Source organism: Xyrauchen texanus, chromosome 47 (genome assembly GCF_025860055.1).
Source record: "Xyrauchen texanus isolate HMW12.3.18 chromosome 47, RBS_HiC_50CHRs, whole genome shotgun sequence".
Classification (NCBI taxonomy): Eukaryota; Metazoa; Chordata; class Actinopteri; order Cypriniformes; family Catostomidae; genus Xyrauchen; species Xyrauchen texanus.
In genome coordinates this window covers 597,580-612,533 of record NC_068322.1, presented here as the reverse complement: position 1 = coordinate 612,533, position 14,954 = coordinate 597,580, and the positions used below count along the sequence as shown (strand labels likewise).

At 46.9% G+C, this 14,954-nt stretch overlaps 2 pseudogenes; both read left to right on the top strand.

Moving 5' to 3' along the window:
- Positions 1 to 14,954, top strand: part of LOC127638820 (glutamate receptor ionotropic, kainate 2-like) — a 414,054-nt pseudogene that overhangs the window by 218,646 nt on the left and 180,454 nt on the right.
- The window catches only part of LOC127638973 (protein mono-ADP-ribosyltransferase PARP12-like), a 15,600-nt pseudogene continuing 715 nt past the window's right edge, over positions 70 to 14,954 (top strand).

The following is a 14,954-nucleotide window of genomic DNA, read 5'->3' as shown; positions in this document are numbered from 1 at the left end:
CACACACGCCCTGTTTACAAAGTAAAGCCCCTCCTTTTTCTTAAAGTTTCGTTTTCCTCACATGTCCACTTTTATTTCCCAATGAATCATCCGGACTGAACTGAACTCCTCTGGACTAATTCACCAGCAACATGACCGAAGCGTCGATTATTAAGACAGTTTGTGCTCATAATGGATCAATGAATCATGATGACTTGCTGTCCAAATTCAGTCCCTTTGATGAAGTTATTGATAGAATGGTCAACAAGAGTGAATCTTGTGCTGTTGTGTCAGTGAACGGACAGAAGAAAGTGATCATCAGAACTAAAGTTCGGCTGTGCAGAGCCCAAAACTGCCCGGGCTGCGAAAATATACATCTGTGCAAATTGTACCTTTTCGGTTCATGTCGCTTTGCTACAGGAAGGTGAGTCTGTTTACTGTCAATGCAAATACAGAGTTTTATATGTGCAAACTGCAAGTGGGTCATTTACAGCCATATTTCCAACAGTACACATTACTCCGTTATTATAGTTGGAAATATTATCAATAGACATATTTATAATGCAGCTCAATGTCTGAACACATGCTGATAATAATAACCTGGTGTCCTACCATTGCACAATCATGTAATAGACCTGTTGTGATAGGCCTAATTATTTACAACCACTTTAAAATACTTTTTTAGTTTCTTTGTTTTGTTCCTTCAACACTAGAGATCATAATCGATAATCACAACTTAAAGGAATTTTCCAAGTTCAGCTAATTCGACAGTATTTGTGTCATAACGTTGATTATTAACACAAACAATTAATTAAGACTCGTCCCCACTGATATATATATATATATATATATATATATATAACTGGATTGCTCATAGAATTGTAAACTGCCAGCAGTAGGTGAAGCTACCGGAAGTGCTCTGGCGGCCATCTTACTCTTCCCTACCGACAGAGGGCATCGCGGCGTTTAACCGCGAAACAACACTCACTAAAGGATGTGGCTAAAGTGCCCTCAGGTTGTAATTTATTGACTATGTACCTATTAAGCACACATTAGTCATTATCCCCATGTAGAGCGGGTATAACGATCATAATCTTTAATAATCAACAGTAAAAATACAACACCAAAGTGTATTAATACCCTTTTTAAAGTAAAAGTATCCACTAGCGACATCTGCAGATTGTTACAGGACGCAACGTTTCTCTACCTTCATAGTTTAAATCTGTTGATGTTCATTGTTCATAATGTTGACAAATTTGACTGACAATTAATTGTGATTATGACGATTAATTGCCTGTTTTAGGTGTTTCATGAATATGACGATTAATAACCAAACAAACTCACAACTCATTAATACAAATTTAGCTTGGGTCATATAATAAAATAAGGGTATGATTTTGTTTTCAGGCTTCAAAAACATATGAATAACAGTCAAATATAAAAGTATAAAATGTTAAATAATTAAAATTATATTTTAATTATCAAAATATGTCTCTCAAGAGAGCTTGCTTGTGACGTCCGCAGTGACCGTTACGTGAGCAAACAAGGTTTGTACATCAACCGTAACAAAATCAAATTGAAGTTCATGGCTTTTTAACACTTCTGTGTACAAATATTAAGGTGCTTATTGGATCAATGCAGGTAAACGTCATATTATGCAACTACACGTCACTTTACGACTTACTAGTTAAGACTTAAGAACAGGTGGTGCAACCAAATTAAGCACCGACTTAGTTACAAACTAACTAGTAGTTACTAAAACCCTTAGTGTGAACTTTATACCCCAACTTATGTAAGACCTTTCGCACAGCTATTTACTCAATCTCATGTCCTTCCAAACCTGAATGACTTTTTCTGTGAAACACAAAAGATGATATTTTAAAGAATGTTTTTGTCCATATAATGAAAGTCGATGGTGACCAAAACAAGCTATTTTGCTCCCCATTTACTTTCCTTATATGGAACACAAAATACCTTTTTGGGGGTTCTGCAAAAGAAAGTAACATGGATTTGGAAGGACATGAGGTTGAGTATAGGATGACAGAATTTACATTTTTGGGTAAACATTTCTATTAATATTAAAAGTTATAACTAACTTCCATTGACTTCCATTGACCCCATTGACTTCCATTGACTTCCATTGACCCCCATTGACTTCCATTGACTTCCATTGACCTCCATTGACTTCCATTGACTTCCATTGACTTTCATTGACTTTCATTGACTTCCATTGACTTCCATTGACCCCATTGACTTCCATTGACCCCATTGACTTCCATTGACCCCGTTGACTTCCATTGACCTCCATTGACCTCCATTGACTTCCATTGACCTCCATTGACTTTCATTGACCCTATTGACTTCCATTGACTTCCATTGACCCCATTGACTTCCATTGACCCCATTGACTTCCATTGACCTCCATTGACCTCCATTGACTTCCATTGACCTCCATTGACTTCCATTGTAAGTGTCTCACTGGAACACACATTTGTGCTTTTATAAAGAAAAGGAGGGAGGAATCAAAAGGAATTATTTGTGTTAATAATGTCTGAAAGGAAGTCACGAGAGCTGGATCTAAGTGCAGCGATAAAAGAGTAAATAAAGAATACAAAACAGGGTAAAACTGGGAACTAGGAAGTAAGATCAAAACGTAAACAAACTAAAACTAAACCGGAACATGAACTAGAGAATGACATACATAAACATCCTCACAAGGGGTAATGAGTTAATGAATCACAGGTGAGGACAGCTGGCAGTGATGAGGGCAAGGAATTATGGGAAATGTAGTAATACAAACATACACAATGCAGTAATAAACTAACATCAATAGCGGTTCCATTCCCCCTACAGGCGAGGCTGTCGTTTCAGTCATGATGTGATGTCGGGTCAGAATGCATCCATTCTATCTGCTCATAATCTGAACACACTGGACACAAGAGAACTCTGTGTAGTGTTACTACAGTCTGACCACACTCTCCTACCAGCGGTATGTTCTACTCTTCAGTTTAGTATACACCTTTACTCATATGTACTTATATTAACCTTATATATACATTTGGACATGGTACCATGGTAATACTGTGGGGTTTGTTTTGACATGTTCAATGCTAATGCCATGGTACTGTAGCTTGACGTATGATGACATTTGAATATGTTAGTCATTCGTTACCCTATAAAGGCTAGCTGTTGGGAAAGTTGTCACAAGGACTTTATCTCAGGACGTTTGAGTCAAAAGTGTGTGAAATTATGCAAATGAAAGTCACTTTTTATCTGTAGTCAAAACACAAGAAACAGAGACGCTGAGAAGCATTAAAGGGACAGTACACCCAAAAATTAAACTTCCCTCATCATTTATTCACCCTCATGCCATCCCAGATGTTTTTGATTTTTTTAGAATATTTCAGCTCTGTTGGTCCATACAATGCAAGTGAATGGTGACTAGAACTTTGAAGCTCCATAAAGCACATACATGCAGCATAAAAGTAATCCATAAGACTCCAGTGGTTTAATCCATGTTTTCAGGAGTGATATGATAGCTGTGGGTGAGAAACAGATCAATATGTAAGTCCATACAATGCAAGTGAATGGTGACCAGAACCTTTAATCTCCATAAAGCACATAAATGCAGCATAAAAGTAATCCATAAGACTCCAGTGGTTTAATCCATGTCTTCAGGAGTGATATGATAAGTGTAGGTGAGAAACAGATCACTATGTAAGTCCATACAATGCAAGTGAATGGTGACCAGAACTTTGAAGCTCCATAAAGCACATAAAGGCAGCATAAAAGTAATCCATAAGACTCCAGTGGTTTAATCCATGTCTTCAGAAGTGATATGATAGGTGTAAGAAACAGATCAATATGTAGGTCCATACAATGCAAGTGAATGGTGACTAGAACTTTGAAGCTCCATAAAGCACATAAAGGCAGCATAAAAGTAATCCATAAGATTCCAGTGGTTTAATCCATGTCTTCAGGAGTGATATGATAGATGTGGGTGAGAAACAGATCAATATGTAGGTCCATACAATGCAAGTGAATGGTGACTAGAACTTTGAAGCTCCATAAAGCACATAAATGCAGCATAAAAGTAATCCATAAGACTCCAGTGGTTTAATCCATGTCTTCAGAAGCTATATGATAGGTGTGGGTGAAAAACAGATAAATATTTAAATAATTCTAACTATAAATCTCTACTTTCACTTTTAAATTGAGCAACATACGGGTTGAAGCTGGTCAAAGGTGAAGATTTATTGTGAAAAATTAAATATCGATCTGTTTCTCACACACATCTATCATATCACTTCTGAAGACATGGATTAAACCACTGGAGTCTTATTATTGGATTACTTATATGCTGCATTTATGTGCTTTTTGGAGCTAGTCACCATTCACTTGCATTGTATGGACCTACAGAGCTGAAATATTCTTCATTTGTGTTCTGATGAAAGAAAGTCACACATCTGGGATGACATGAGGGTGAGTAAATGATGAGAGAATCTTCATTTTTGGGTGTACTCTCCCTTTAAATTTAGTAGGAAACACAAGTCAAGTCAGAAAGTGAGTTGAAACAAAAGCTTGATTGATTAATTGTATTAATTGTCTGTCAGGTGTGTCATTCATATAATAATGGCACGGGACAGTACGGCCGCTGTCAGGACGGAGAGAACTGTAGGAGATTTCACATCTGTGAGAAATATCTGTGCGGGCCGTGTGAATGTCCCCGAGCTCATGATTTCTATGAGCCTCATCCACTGAAGACCCTGCAGGACAGAGGATTGCCCACTGAACTCATGGCCATCATTAAGGAGATCTACTCAAATATTCAAGCCCTGAAGAATCAGTCCAGATACACAAACACTGCTGGACAGAACAACAGAAGAGGCCCGAACACACAGAACCGGAGGCCCTCGAAAGTACCGCTACTGCAGGCCGGCCCTTCCAGACATCTATAGGTAACATATCTCACCATTGCACGTCCAACTGTGTTAAATATGAGCATGGAACTGGGAAAAACACTAACCCTAACATGTCTGTCTGTCTCAGAGAAAACAGAGATCTGCATGTTCTACATCAAAGGACACTGCATACACGGAGGTAAGAGCTCATCAAAGCCCAAACAGAACTGTGATCTCATATGATTCATATACAGTAGTTATATATATGTTTTCTGACCATCTAGACAGGACCATAATCACCATAGATATGTAAACAAATCAGCTCATGTGGAGCCTGAGCTCAGCGAGATGCTGACTATCACACCTGGAGTCGCGAGTTTGAATCCAGGGCGTGCTGAGTGACTCCAGTCAGGTCTCCTTAGCAACCAAATTGGCCCGGTTGCTAGGGAGGGTAGAGTCACATGGGGTAACCAAATGGGCCCGGTTGCTAGGGAGGGTAGAGTCACATGGGGTAACCAAATTGGCCCGGTTGCTAGGGAGGGTAGAGTCACATGGGGTAACCAAATTGGCCCAGTTGCTAGGGAGGGTAGAGTCACATGGGGTAACCAAATTGGCCTGGTTGCTAGGGAGGGTAGAGTCACATGGGGCAACCAAATTGGCCCAGTTGCTAAGGAGGGTAGAGTCACATGGGGTAACCAAATTGGCCCGGTTGCTAGGGAGGGTAGAGTCACATGGGGTAAACAAATTGGCCAAGTTGCTAGGGAGGGTAGAGTCACTTGGGGTAACCAAATTGGCCCGGTTGCTAGGGAGGGTAGAGTCACATGGGGTAACCAAATTGGCCCGGTTGCTAGGGAGGGTAGAGTCACATGGGGTAACCAAATTGGCCCGGTTGCTAGGGGGGGTAGAGTCACATGGGGTAACCAAATTGGCCTGGTTGCTAGGGAGGGTAGAGTCACATGGGGCAACCAAATTGGCCTGGTTGCTAGGGAGGGTAGAGTCACATGGGGTACCTATATTGGCCTGGTTGCTAGGGAGGGTAGAGTCACATGGGGCAACCAAATTGGCCCGGTTGCTAGGGAGGGTAGAGTCACATGGGGTACCTATATTGGCCTGGTTGCTAGGGAGGGAAGAGTCACATGGGGCAACCAAATTGGCCCGGTTGCTAGGGAGGGTAGAGTCACATGGGGTAACCAAATTGGCCTGGCTGCTAGGGAGGGTAGAGTCACATGGGGTAACCAAATTGGCTCAGTTGCTAGGGAGGGTAGAGTCACATGGGGCAACCAAATTGGCCCGGTTGCTAGGGAGGGTAGAGTCACATGGGGTAACCAAATTGGCCCGGTTGCTAGGGAGGGTAGAGTCACATGGGGTAACCAAATTGGCCCGGTTGCTAGGGAGGGTAGAGTCACATGGGGTAACCAAATTGGCCTGGTTGCTAGGGAGGGTAGAGTCACATGGGGTAACCAAATTGGCCCGGTTGCTATGGAGGGTAGAGTCACATGGGGTAACCAAATTGGCCCGGTTGCTAGGGAGGGTAGAGTCACATGGGGTAACCAAATTGGCCCAGTTGCTAGGGAGGGTAGAGTCACATGGGGTAACCAAATTGGCCCGGTTGCTAGGGAGGATAGAGTCATATGGGGTAACCAAATTGGCCCGGTTGCGAGGGAGGGTAGAGACACATGGGGTAACCAAATTGGCCCGGTTGCTAGGGAGGATAGAGTCATATGGGGTAACCAAATTGGCCCGGTTGCTAGGGAGGATAGAGTCATATGGGGTAACCAAATTGGCGCGGTTGCTAGGGAGGGTAGAGTCACATGGGGTAACCTCCTCATGGTCTCTATAATGTGGTTCTCGCTCTCGGTGGGGCGTGTGGCGAGTTGTGCGTGGATGCCACGGAGAATAGCATGAAGCCTCCACACGTGCTACGTCTCCACGGTAACACGCTCAACAAGTCACGTGATAAGATGCGCGGATTGACGGTCTCAGACACGGAAACCACCCGGATTGAGGCGAGTCACTACGCCACCACGAGGACTTAGAGCGCATTGGGAATTGGGCGTTCCAAATTGGGGAGAGAAATAAATACTTGTTCTCTGTCTTGAACATTTGGTTGCATCGTTGAATCCGACTGCACTCTTGTTTTCTAGACTTCTGTAGAAAAGAGCATTCCAGCGTGCCGTATAAATGGGAATTTAAAGAAGGATCTGAATGGACAGCTCTTCCTGACAATGAGGCAATCGAGAAAGATTACTGCAATCCTGCAAACACATACAGGTGGTTATTTGTAAATGCGATTTGTTTTAGTTATTTAGTGGTGTAACAGGGGCTGTATTACAGAAACATCCTGACTCTAGAATCTCATTCTGAACGGGTCAGATCTCCAAATTTGCATTAACAAAACAATTTGTTCCCTATCTGTCACTCACTCGATGTTGTGTCGATGTAGTGACACTAGGGGTCACTCTTGGGAGCCCGAGACACCTCTGATCTTTGATAAAAGGCCAATGGGAATTGGCGAGTGGTATTTGCATGCCACTTCCCCGAACATACGGGTATAAAGAAGCTGGCATGCATACCGCTCATTCAGGTTTTCTCTTCGGAGCCGAGCGGTCGATGATACAGTGAGCTGAATTTCCCACGGCTTCCATTTCACCTCTACTGGATCCTTACACTGCATTACAGCGGCTTCCTCCCCTCTCTGCACGGGTGCACTCGGCAGATCTATTAGAGTATTTTCCACCTAAAAGAGTATATTCTAAAAGAGCGGCACACATCAGAACGTCTTTTTAAAGACGCGTCTTTTCGGCTCCCCCACTCTCACTACCCTCGATGGTGGGGCGGCCAGGGGTTATTCGGCGATGCCCCCAGTGGACAAGGCGCTCGCGGTGTACCTATGCCCGCAGAACACCGCCACCTGCCGTGGTTGCCCGAAGCTCCCGTCCAGGGCCTCTAGGCTTATGGCCGTCACCCCAACCACCATCCACCATTTCTCTTTGGCATGTTTAGCACCCCGGCAGTGGTTTGCCCGCCCCTGCACACCAAGCTGTGGCACAAACAAGCTCAAGTCTACGGACCATGGGGACAAACACTTCTCCCCCCTCCTTGACCGATCCGCTGGTGAGTACCAGGGGTCAGGTAAGTGCTTCGTTGTCTCTCGACTCAGCACGGCCACAGGGCCCAAGTCCCATCAATCGCCCTTGGTACCCCTCGCCCGGAGTTTGGACGCATGGCTCACGCTTTCCAACCCGTCGCGATGGTTGTGTTCCCCTAGAACAGGTCTCCAGGCATGTCGTGGTATTGACCGACGCCTCCAAGACGGGCTGGGGTGCTGTATGAAACAGGCATGCAGCCAGCGGCTCCTAGACGGGCCCACAGCTATGTTGCGCTGGAACTGCCTCGAGTTTTTGGCAATACTGCTCGCCCTGCGGAGGTTCCGGCCATTGATCCAGAGCAAGCATGTGCTGGCTCGAACAGACAACATGGCAACGGTAGCATATATCAACCACCAAGGTGGTTTAGGCTCCCCTTGCATGTCACAACTCGCCCGCCGTCTCCTCCTCTGGAGTCTCCAGAGTGGAGACTCCACTCTCAGGTGGTCCAGCTGATCTGGAATTGATACGGGCAGGCACAGGTAGACCTGTTCGCCTCCCCAGGATCCTTCCACTGCCCACTTTGGTACGCCCTGACCGAGGCGCCCCTCGGTATAGACACGCTGGCACACAGCTTGCTTCCTGGACTATGCAAATATGCATTTCCCCCAGTGAGCCTGCTTGCACAGGCCTTGTGCAAGATCAGGGAGGATGAGGAGCAGGTCATCCTAGTAGCACCCTACTGGCCCACCCAGACTTGGTTCTCGGACCTCACACTCCTCACGTCAGCCCCTCCCTTGCAAATTCCCCTGAGGAAGGACCGTCTTTCTAAGGGATGGGGCACCATCTGGCACCCGCGACCAGACCTCTGGAACCTCCATGTCTAGCCCCTGGATGGGACATGGAGGACTTCAGTGGCCTACCACCTGCCTTGGTAGACATGATCACTCAGTCTAGGTCCCCTCTACGAGGTGCCTGTATGCCTTGAAGTGGTGTCTGTTCACTAAGTGGTGTTTTTCCCAGTGTGAAGACCCCCAGAGTTGCGCACTTGGCTCTATGCTTTCCTTTCTGCAGGAGAGGTTGGAGGGACGGCTATCCTGAAGATGTACGTAGCTGTTATAGCTGCACACCATGACACAGTGGGTGGTAAGTCCTTAGGAAAGCACGATCGTCAGGTTCCTGAGAGGTGCCAGGAGGTTGAATCCCTCCAGACTGCGCCTCATTCCCTTGCGAGACCTCTCTGTAGTTATGCAAGGCCTACAAGGGCCTCCCTTTGAGCCCATAGAGTCAGCAGAGTTTAAGGCACTCTCTCTGAAGACTGCCCTCCTGACGGCGCTCACCTCCATCAAGAGGGAAGGGGACATGCAAGCTTTCTCTGTCAGCCTGGAGTTTGGTCCAGGCTACTCTCACGTGACCTGATCCCGAACTATGTGCCCAAGGTTCCCATGACCCCATTCAGGGATCAGGTGGTGAACCTGCAAGCGCTGCCCCAAGAGGAGGCAGACCCAGCCCTTACGTTGCTGTGTCCGGTTCATGCTTTACGCATCTATTTGGACCACACGCAGAGCTTCAGTGCCTCTGATCAGCTCTTTGTCTGCTTTGGCTGACAGCGGAAAGGAAGCACTGTCTCCAAGCAGAGGATCGCCCACTGGATCATTGACTGTGAGCCACTTCTCTCTTTTTCTTTTTCTCCCAAGAAAAAGAGAGAAATCGTTAATGACTGGGACACCAGCTATTGCTTACCAAGCTCAGCACATGCCACCCCCGGAGGGTTACGAGCCCATTCTATCAGGAGTGTGGTGGCCTCCTGGGCTCTGAACAGTGACGCCTCTCTAACAGACATTTGCAGAGCAGCAGGTTGGCTACACCCAACGCCTTTGCAAGGTTCTATAATCTCCGGGTTGAGCCGGTTTCGTCCTGGGTCTTAGCAGGAACGAACATGTAAGTCGGGGTCAGACGTGTTCCCTGGTTGACTTCCTCCTAGCCCTGTGGCAGGCGAGATTGCGGAGAAAGTACATGTACATGTGCTATCTAAGCTCTGTACTGGGATAGGTGCTTCGCATGCGCTGGTTCCCCGTAGGTAACCCCTTGCAACACATATCTCCACTGAATCGTTTCCCTGTTAGTAAACTGCATCTTACTTGGGCAGAGGCCCCTCTACCCCAGTCATCATGTTCGTAGAGCCTCCTCCCCCATTGGGTAGGACCTGCCTTGGGACTTCTCCACATGACATACGTCCTGGTTACTTCCGTAACCTTCATTCCCTGATGGAGGGAGCGAGACGTTGTGTCCCCTCCTGCCGCTGAAATGGCCGGGACATTATTCTCGGCTCCTCAGCACAAAACATGAATGAGGGGCATGCAAATACCACTCGCCCATTCCCATTGGCCTTTTATCAAAGATCAGAGGTGTCTCGGGCTCCCAAGAGTGACCCCTAGTGTCACTACATCGACACATCGTCTCGTTCCCTCCATCAAGGAACGGAGGTTACGGAAGTATCCAGGATGTTTCACACAATAAATTAATTTGGTGCATTGTTTGGTGTCAATCAAGTCTGTGTTGCATGAGGTTGTGAAAGGTACAACTGTAATAATTGAAGGTCCAATTTCTTTTACTGTTTCTGGGTCTAGCTCTGGAATCTGTTTCGATACGATGTCCCGAGGACTTGAGAGTGTGCGCCGGTTGTCTACAGTCCCATCAGTGATTCAGCCCACCTACATTCTGACCACTGAGTGGCTCTGGTACTGGGAGAACGAGTTTGGAAACTGGATCCAGTATGCAACAGCAGTAAGTGTTTTTTGTGTTGGCATACCAACTACATTTCCTAACATATACCTTAATATTAGGGGCCCAGATCAGTACTGTATGTATTCTCTTTCTGTATCAGGAAGTGGGTCAAAGGTTGTCATCCATCACGAGTGAGGAACTTGAGCAGAAATATCAGACGGACAGCGGCGCCGTGCTGGAGTTCACAGCCGGATCGCAGACGTATCAACTCAGCTTTGCAGGTGTCTTTTTAAAAAATAAATTTTTGTGGTAATCAATATTATGCCACAAATGCTGTCGATTGAGCTCAACAAGAATATTCCTAAGTCTTAAAATGTCTGGGTTTCTGTGTGCAATAGTCCTTTAAAGCTAAATGATGTTTCAGCCATTGAAGGAACATCTACTAATGTTGCTCTACAGATATGATCCAGACAAACAAACGCTACGGAACCAAAAGGCTAGTCAGACGTCGTCCTAAATTTGTGTCGGCAGCTGAAGTACAAACCATCAAGACGACGTAAGAAAACACTTTTTGTGTTGATTTCTCACTACAAATGTCTGTATATGAAACACTCTCTCTTTGTGTTTCAGTAAAAGAGCTCCGAGTAACTTCAAAGCTCTGCCGACACACTGGAATAAAGCTCTGACTCCTGATGCGGGATACAAGGTGCTCTTCAGACATCCCAAAATGAGTCTTTATAAAGATATCAACGATTTACAGAACATGATGTAGAGTGGAGGAGGGCAGGGCCGGGCTGGAACCATCCACGCCCGGTCCCCAATCAGCCTGATGGGGGCTCGCCCGGGATAAAGGCGGCCGGTGACGATAGTTCGAGAGAGAGAGAGAGAATTGCAGGCAGCTGCTCTGTGTGTTTATGTTTGTGTGTTTTTGGTTCAGGTTATAATTAAACTATTATCTATATTGTCAAGCCGGTTCTCGCCTCTTCCTTTCCCCTAACCACTTTACATTGTGCCGAAACCTGGGAAGGAGGAGGGATGCCCGTCGCGGAGTCCTTGACATTGCCGTCCACCCAGGGGAGTGCCGCTGCCATCCGCCGGGGGACTGAGTAGCCTGACGACCCGAACGTGGAGAACGTCTACGTCCACGAGGCGAGTGGGGACTGTACTCCCTGACCGCCTGGAGTGAAGGAGCTGCTGCCAGGGGCAGAGGAGTGCACTACCATCCCCCAGAAACGCGGAGGGGTCGATAGGACCGTCGTCCACGAGGGGAGGAAGGAAGCGACTCCTCGACTGCCTGGAGCGGTAGGGCCACTGCCAGGGGCGGAGGAGAGTCCCCACGAGTCGCCGAGAATGTGGAGGGGCATTCTGTGCGCTTGGGGTCAGTCTGACTCCGGTCCGCCCTGGGAGGAGCGGCTGCCATCTGCCTGAGAGGATGGCGGAGTGATCGGGGACCATGTGACGGTGCATCAGAGAACCGGCTTGGCAATATAAATAATACTTTAATGAAAAACTGAAACTCTCTCTCGAACTATCGTCACCGGCCGCCTTTATCCCTTGTGCACCCCCATCAGGCTGTTTGGGGACCATGCTCAGTTCCAGCCCGGCCCCACCCTCCTTCGCTCTCCTCTGCTCTACACATGACATTGTGTTGCTCCGCTGTTTCATACAGAGAGTGTCGCTGCAGACTTCAGACGGTGAATGCAGTGCAATCAAACGGCTCTTCACGACCACCATGAGCGGCTTCAACATTCTGCAGATTGAGAGAATCCAGAACAAAGCATTATGGGAAGTGTTTCAATGGTGAGTCACAAGCGATCACTGTATCTATCGCTCTATCCATCAGTCCACCAGTTGTGAATTTATACCATATGAACTTCAGGCAGATGGATCTCATGAAGAAGAACAATGGGGGCAGAGATGTGGCAGAGAAACAGCTCTTCCATGGCACAGACCCAAAGCATGTGGATGCCATCTGCCTGAACAACTTCGACTGGCGGATTTGTGGAACTCACGGCACGGCGTACGGCAAAGGTGAAGTCATGAGATCTCTTCTGTACAAATGTTCAAAGCAGAAAGAAGCGCTGAATGCATGTTGTCTCGTCTTTCTGCAGGTAGTTATTTTGCTAGCGATGCCAGTTACTCCCACGGCTACACCAAGGATTCAGGGACTCGCTCCATGTTCGTTTGTCGTGTTCTGGTTGGCGACTACACCACAGGTCATTCCAGCTACCTCCGGCCGCCCTCCAAAGATGGAGGAGACACGATCTTCTACGACAGCTGTGTCAATGACGTCTTCAACCCCTCCATATTTGTTGTGTTTGAAAAGCATCAGATATACCCCGAGTATCTCATCCAATACCAAGATGCAATTCAGTCCCACCCATATCTCCCTGCCGCAGTCACGACACCGAGACCGGCATCGGCACCGGTGAGGAGACCAGCCTCTGTTTCTGTTCACAGTGTGAATCCCAGCACCAGAGTCACTCCCGTATATCCCTCATATTCAAATCCCCCTGCCGCAGTTGCGACACCGAGACCGGCACCGGCACTGGTGAGGAGACCAGCCTCTGTTTCTGTTCACAGTGTGAATCCCAGCACCAGAGTCACTCCCGTATATCCCTCATATTCAAATCCCCTTCCCTCATCTGTCACGTCTTCTCGTGCCTCTTCTTTATCTTTGTCATCCTTGCATTCATTTCAGAGTCGACCAAAGTCCTCCAAGTCAGATTGCCTAATTTCCTAATCGTGTTGTCTACAAGATCTCTTTGCTGGCATTATATATGATGGCACTTTTAAAAACACCGTTCACTAACTAAATATTTTCAGTGATTGAGAGCTTTAGGTGAAGCAAATCTGATAATCAAATCATAGTTATAAGTCACTCTATATTATTAATACATGGTATAATTTGAAAAAGGAAATGTCTCATGCAAGTGTTGTATGTTAAAATGTATGTGTGAAAATGACGCCCCTCCAGAGTGTTTGGTACATCTGGTACTGATTTCAAATTAAACAATTAAATGGGCCAATGGTTCGCTCAACTCACTAACGAGTCTCTTTGCAAATGGGCAAAAAAACGATGGTAAATGGTCTGCACTTATATAGCGCCTTTTTAACCTTAGCGGTATTCAAAGCACTTTACACTGTGTCTCGTTCACCCAGTCACACACCAATGATGTCAGAGCTGCATTTAAGGCGCTAGCCTGCCATTGGGAGCAACTTGGGGTTCAGTGTCTCACCCAAGGACACTTCGGCATGTGGAGTCATGTGGGCCGGGAATCGAACCACCAACCCTGCGATTAGCGGCCGACCCGCTCTACCACCTGACCCACAGCTGCCCTGTAATTGAATACTACTGCTAGTTAATGTGGGCAGGGCTGCAGTTAGAAATTCTTGGGCCCGGGACAAAATAGGGATGGCACGAGTAGTCGAGTACCCAAGTACTCGGAAGTGACAGCAATGATCGATCAGTGTGACTTTTCACTGAAGCGAGTACTGATGCTGACTATCACCCCTGGAGTCTGAGTTTGTATCCAGGGCATGCTGAGTGACTCCAGCCAGGTCTCCTAAGCAACCAAATTGACCCGGTGGCTAGGGAGGGTAGAGTCACATGGGGTAACCAAATTGTCCCGGTTGCTAGGGAGGGTAGAGTCACATGGGGTAACCAAATTGGTCCGGTTGCTAGGGAGGGTAGAGTCACATGGGGTAACCAAATTGGCCTGGTTGCTAGGGAGGGTAGAGTCACATGGGGTAACCAAATTGGCCCGGTTGCTAGGGAGGGTTGAGTCACATGGGGTAACCAAATTGGCCCAGTTGCTAGGGAGGGTAGAGTCACATGGGGTAACCAAATTGGCCCGGTTGCTAGGGAGGGTAGAGTCACATGGGGTAACCAAATTGGCCCGGTTGCTAGGGAGGGTAGAGTCACATGGGGTAACCAAATTGGCTCAGTTGCTAGGGAGGGTAGAGTCACATGGGGTAACTAAATTGGCCCGGTTGTTAGGGAGGATAGAGTCACATGGGATAACCAAATTGGGCCGGTTGCTAGGGAGGGTAGAGTCACATGGGGTAACCAAATTGGTCTGGTTGCTAGGGAGGATAGAGTCACATGGGGTAACCTCCTCGTGGTCACTATAATGTGGTTCTTGCTCTCGGTGGGGCGTGTGGTGAGTTGTGCGTGGATGCCGCGGAGAATAGCTACGTCTCCACGGTAATACGCTTAACAAGTCACGTGATAAGATGCGCGGATTGACGGTCTCAGACA